Source organism: Notothenia coriiceps, unplaced genomic scaffold (assembly GCF_000735185.1).
Source record: "Notothenia coriiceps isolate Sejong01 unplaced genomic scaffold, NC01 NC01_scaffold00023520, whole genome shotgun sequence".
Taxonomy (NCBI): domain Eukaryota; kingdom Metazoa; phylum Chordata; class Actinopteri; order Perciformes; family Nototheniidae; genus Notothenia; species Notothenia coriiceps.
Window position 1 is genome coordinate 7,639 of NW_011356221.1, and position 6,711 is coordinate 14,349.

At 41.7% G+C, this 6,711-nt stretch overlaps 1 pseudogene; it reads right to left on the reverse strand.

Annotated features, from left to right (window-relative positions):
- Positions 1-3,869: 3,869 nt before the first annotated feature.
- LOC104954547 (tripartite motif-containing protein 35-like) lies at positions 3,870-5,019 on the reverse strand (annotated as a pseudogene).
- Between the last annotated feature and the right edge of the window lie 1,692 nt (positions 5,020-6,711).

Sequence of the window (6,711 nt, forward strand, 5' to 3'; positions counted from 1 at the left end):
ACGTTGGAGTCGAAGTATGTAGATAGTATCGTACTGTTGTCCGACCTGTACTACATTGGTGAGAGTGTAGTACGTGTAGGTCCCGGTCTTGACAGGAAATCAAGTAGGTAGGTGTGGTGACAAATATGGTATAGTATAGAGGATTAGACTTCTAGACTGGTCTCGACGTCTCAAAGTCAGAAATCGTCTCGTCGGTGTTGTGGACTGTAGTGGTAGGTCCTGATTTTTTCCAATAGATACAGAAGGTTCGTTCTCCTTCGGCTTCTCCTCGTGGAGTGTCAGTGACTCCCTGTATGTGTGGCCGGTCGTCCTTGCTCTTTGTAGACTCCCGAACTAGTCCCTGAGTGGGTCGACTCGTAGTAAGGCCCATGAGGCTCGTGTGTATGTGTGTGTCCGTCGTCGTGAGCCCACACAGATAGTCTCAGACAAGGTTCTCCGTTCTGCTGGACGGTTCTGCTCACGTCGCGTACGGTCTGTCTAGCTCTCTGAGTGTGGTCTAGTGATGGTGTGTTGTGTGTTGCCGAGTTTGGATGGTCGTCCTACTGTTGGTTGTGTATGCTCTCGGAGGGGTGGGTTGTGTAGTGTGAGATGAGGTGGATCGTTGCTCGTAAGGTGTCGCTGTCGCTAGTGCTACGTTGTGTAGGTACGTCGTCTCGCTGTGTGGCTGTGTCGTCCACAGGTCTAGGTAGATGCTAGTGGTCGTGGTGTTTGGCTGTGTTGGTGGTGTACTTGTGTGTGTGATACGTGTGTGTGAAGTGGACTCTTCTACAAAGGATGTTATGTGTGGTAGAACTCCGATCGTGTTACGCGCTGTCGTATGTAGTCGGCTGGACTGTTGCCATGTGGCTGCCACCGACATGCGTCGATGTCGTATGTGCTCGCTCATGTGTCTGTAATTGGTCCGTAGGTGTAGATGATGTGTAGGTGACCCTGATGTCAAGATAGAGTGTGTAGATACTCTCCTCCTCTTGTTACGCGTATAGTGGTCGTCTGTGTAGTTGTCTAGGTGTGGGACGACAGTGAAGTATAGATGATGTGTTGGACAAAGATAGAGGTCAGTACAGATAGCGCTTGCTTAATAGTACTATTAGACGAAAAACTAGTATGCAGGTGGGAAATAGGTATTTTTGCTTCGCGCTGTAAATCGACTGTGAAGAGTAGTGGGTCTCCTAGTTGGTGATGTGACTAGGTAGGTGTAGTATCTGGTCTTGTGATAGGAAATCTCCTATCTCTATATATGGTGTAGTCTACTAGATGGTGTAGTTGTGATCTGAGAGTGTGGTGTGTTAATGTCGTTATAGTAAGTATACAGTCAATATCAGTGGAAAGACAAAATAACTTTTGATACAGCATATTTAAAGTGCATAAGTGTATGTCGCCATACGTCTAGATGCTACGTACTTACCCTTTATTTATTTATTATACAGTATGTTAGGGTGTGCAGTTCAATACCTCGTCGAGGTTTGATGTTTCTTAGTCGTGATAGTAGAAAGTAGAATGGCAAGTAATGTTGTACTGTGTTCAGAGATCTAGTAGATTGTTGATAACAATTAGTGGTGTTGTAGCTTGCTAAGAGAGTTGTTGTATGTGTTTGCTGATGACCCAAGATTTATGAGGGGCCCTGCTTTGCATGTATATGTCTGTCCTATATTAGTCTACTCTACAACCAAAATTTCATTCCACTCAATGACATGACTTACGGAAACTCTTCTAGACACGTCTCACGCACACTTTCACTACACACAAGACTTGGTCAGTCAATATAACAAACGAGCGGGTACAACCACCTACTTCGGGATTTGACATCACTACTGACTGAGGAACAACCGCCACAGTCCATCCATCAATCAGTCTACATCACGTGAGCCACAACTACATGAGAAGACATACATCTACCCCTAAAGCTACACGAGCTCTCAGATTCTCTCATCAGGACGCGCTAACTCAACCCTATCTCACTCCACACGGATGATCAAGACTCATACAACTTCAGTCGAGCGTATACGCTAGACATCGCTACCAGATGTATTACACCGACACTACTCCTCACAACACATAGCAAACAAGTATGCACAATCAAAGAAGGGAGGACACACACACACAGCACACACGCTCACTCTTCTCTCTTGTTGTGACATCTTTGTGATTTTTTTGTGAAATCCGTATTTTCTATTCGTTTGATCACTCGTGTTTTATTGAAGAATTAAACGGCGATTTAGACGAAAATAACACCTCTTTACGTGCCTCACGACGACGATGCTTCAGGTGGTAGACGTCACTCTTGTCAAATTTTGTTTCGTCACGTGCACTTATACACCAACCTAACATACAGAAAATATATTATGTGATAGGAAGTCACAATGCACATTTCACGAAAAACATACAACATTCAGTCAGACTATTCAAAACAAACGTCTTAAGTAGGTTTATTTTAACTCCTGCCCCGAAAATAAGACTTCCTAAGGCTTCGTCCTTTCACTAGTACTTTTGGAGGTCTTCTGAAAAAGGATAAAACGAGTTCACTCTCTAATACCCTTCACTAACCTACCCGACCTCACACACACTCCTCACACACGTCAAATGGGAGTCTCCTAGGCGTACTACTTCGTCGAAGGGAGAAGAAGGAGAAGAAGAAGAGAAGTCAGAGGACTGACCTTTGAGCAGACGGACGTGTTTGCCCTCTTGTGAAATGGAGAAAAGTGGTGTTGTAATGCAGTAAAACATTAAATTAATGTAGATTTTCCGACTTTTTTTTTGTACGTTTTCAGACCTTTGTCTATAATAATCAGACGGAAAATAACCAGTAATCCCTTCATCTTGTTATTAGATTTCATTACGTAGTAGTTTACTTTAGATACTTCTTTACTCCCGAAGAATAGTTCAAAGTCGGTATTAGTAGTAGAATAGACATCTCCGGAAATATAACGTCACGAGAGTATTTTTTGTGGAATTCCCTACAGAAAATGTGTTTTGTACATACCTAGAAAATAGTATTATAGTCATAAGTCAATCTAAGGCACAAGAACAGGAGTTATCCTAAGTAAATTATATTAAAGACCACTTGTACTCTGTCTCGTTTCTTTAGTATCTATACTGTAGTCTTTCTAACGATACTCTGTTTACTTTTTATTCAGAAGTAGTTTTTATATTTTGATAACCCTAGTTTAAAAAATTGGAACGTAAGGAAGTAAACCAAGTTATACAAGTGTAAGATTCAGTACATCCGGATGTAATTAATAACAAAGGGGTCCAAGTCCACAATTGATCTCCGAACCTTTTTGTAAAATTTACAAAAATTGGACGTGACATAAAATGAATTCTCGTTAAAGGGTCCAATATTCTGTGGACACCTTATACGCATCCTTCTTACGTTACTATGTGATTAAAATTTTTTTATTGTCTTTATATGTGATGTCACTGTAGACCGCGCAGCAAAAAATTCTTTTACAAGTGAAGCGTATTTTTTCCGGAGCCGTGCACTGGAGGGCGGCCACTGCATTGTCCCCTGTGTTCCCCCCCTCGCCGGCACAATTTGCGTAATTATTGTACCTAGTGTTACGATCAAAACTGTGTCTCTCCAAACTTGTACTTATAGCTTACGTATACTGCCTGGTGTTGGAATATTAATACTCGGGCGATCCGCAGGTTCTCTGGTCCTCGTCGGTTCCTAATCTTCTTTATTGCCGGTAGCTCTCTTTACCTGACACCACACTCCTCTTGGTCACCCTCTTGACCCGGTCGATAGAACCACTCACTGGGCCGCATCGATGTCTTACAATCGATTGGTGTAGTGTTGGTAACATTGTCATCGTTAGTATATATCGATATTGATTTGCATCGTAACTATTATAGTCATTGCAATGACCGTCCTAACAACTATGGACTAGGTATTGTCTTGATACGCGTTCATAGTCGGCATAGGGAGCGCATGATTGACGTTGAGGTGTGATCGCCACCGACGCTTGGTCTATCAGAGCTCCTGAGGGCAGCTGTGGAGCCTCCAGCAGGGGGCGCTGCAGCCTCTCCACTGCAGCCTTGTAGTTGTGCAGGAAGGAGACGTCTTCAGCTCTCAGCTCCTCCTCTGTGGCTCTGACTGTGTGTGAAAGAGCTGCTATCTCTCTGCTCACAGCCTCCATCTTCTCCTCCATCATCCTCCTCTTCTGCTCCTCTTCCTCCCTCAGTGCAGCCATCCTGGCCTCCTCTTCCTCTTCTAGAAACTGGTGAAGTTTCTGAAACTGCTCCTTAATCTGCGTCTCTGTGTGTTGAGCCTGGAGCTTCATGTGTCCTGCTGTGTGAGCACACTTCACTTGAACTTCTTCAAAAGTCTCTAACTTCTCCTTTAAGGGCTGCAGAGTTTCCTGAAGCTCCTTCTTGTATTGTCGTGCAGCTTCTTCGATGGGTCTGAAACTGTGGTTGGTGTGTGTTCTTGAGTCTCTGCAGACGAGGCACACTGGCTGCTGATGGTCCAGACAGAAGAGTCTGAGTCTCTCAGAGTGCAGACTGCAGAGAGCCTCTGGAGGTCTCTGGTCTTTCTCCTGTAAGAAGGTCTCACACAGGTTCTTCAACACCAGGTTACCGGGAGGTTCGTCTTTGGAGGATTTTCTCTTACAAACTGGACACTCCTTTACTTCTTTCCCCATCCCACCAGGTCTGCAGACAGGCTTTACAGAAGCTGTGGCTACAGGACAGAAGAACAGGATCTCTAAAGACGTCCTGACAGACCGGACAGCAGAGATCTTCCTCTAACCTGGAAGCCATGTTGTCTCTGAGTGAAGCTGAAACACAGCAGACAGGAAGTACAGTCAGTCATGGCTCCCCTCCCCCTCCTCTACTGACTTCACTGAAATTCACTTTGAGTGATGTTTGGAGACTCACCTTCAGGGGGTGGAGGGTCCGCAGGTTGAAGCAGCAGTGTTTTCTCTCCTGTAGCTGAACTCAGAGGAAGTTGTTAGTTTGGCCTGAAGGTGAATCTGATCGTCTGTTTTTCAGTCCGTCTGTCTCGCTGCAGTGAGGGAGAATAACAAACTGTTTCCTGGTTTGTCTCGGGTGAGGGAGGAGCTCTGTCAGTATATGACATCAGTTTGCAAATGTTAATCCATTAATCTCTAAGAACTATCAACACTGACACTCCCACATTTGTTTTGTAAGTTTTTTTTGTAACAATTGGTTAGTTTAGTACAATATTCAGATGCAGATGTCAATAAGTAAATACAAAAATTGGGATACAAATATACATAAAATAATAATAAAATAACTATTAGAATTAAAAATAGTTATTTTTACAAACATGAATATTTTATATAAATACAATCAAATATATATATAAAAAAAACTTGAATAAAATGTAAAATAAAAAATACAACATTTACAAATATTAAATTTTTTATAAACGTGATGCAAAATTCTATTTAATAACATTTTCTAAAAATATTTATAATTAAAACATTTAAAAATTGTTTTGGAAATATTTAAATAATTTGACTCTGCTGTGTCTTAAAGAGTTAGTACACTAGTTTCATTTTAGATTTTGTTTAAAAGCTGTTAATAAATGTAGTGGAATAGAAGTACATAGTAACATTAAATGTAAATACTCAAGTAAAGTACAAGTACCTTCAGATTATACTTAAGTACAGTACTTGAGTAAATGTACTTAGTTAGTTTCCCTCCTCTGTATATGGAAGTAATCTAACACTGTTATATAACAAAGACGTAACAAACACTTCCCCTCCCTCTCTTCTCTGGCTTACTAAACCATGTCATGAATAGGAAAATAATGTAAGTTTATGCAGCTAATAAATAACAATAAAGAAAACATGAAGTAAATGATAACAAATGTAGAGAAGTTATAATCAAAGCTGCAAATCTATCAATACCCAGAAGCAAAGGGAAAATTAATAAAAAAGCAGTTTCATGGTGGTCAGATTAATGTAAGAAAGCCTTTAAAGAAAGGAATTAAGCTTTAAAATGGTTAAAGTGAACCCATCGTTTTCTAAACGTAATTGATTATAAAAGGACACAGGCAAAGGCAAGGAAGGTTGTAAAAAAAGGCAAAGAAAACAAGCATTACCCAGTATTTACAGATGGAGATGGGATAGCAACATCACATGAAGATAAAGCAGAACTAATAGCCAAAATATTCACTAAAAATGAAAAACTCTGATAATTGAACAGAGGATGGGAAACGAGGGAGAGACCAAACAAGGGAAGAGAATCCAGGGATTTACAGAGACCACACGGTACAAATAGTGTAATAAGTGTCCTCGCTGTCACTGAGGAACTGCACACTGCTAAAGCAGCCTCCCTCTCCTCTGTCATCATCCTTCTGGACCTCAGTTCCTCAGTGACAGCGAGGACACTTATTACACTATTTGTACCGTGTGNTGAGAACTGTCAATGCAAGGAAGCTGCACTGTCCATGGTCCTGAACTACAAATTATAAATGTAACATTTCAGAAATCAGCATTGAAACATGTGCAATTGTAAATATTTTGCCGACTTACAAATTAGTGAGATACATGTGCCTGTCGGGGCGAGCAGATTTTTTTAATCCTTGGTGGCACTGAGGAGAGGGCCACTCGCAAGTCCTGTTCAACAGAGAGCCGTGACCTCCTGTTGTTCTTCATGTAAACCAGAGTAGAGAACGCCAACTCACACAGGTAGGTAGTGGGAAAAAGAAGAAGTTGCTCAATCGCGTGGTGGGAGATGCTTGGT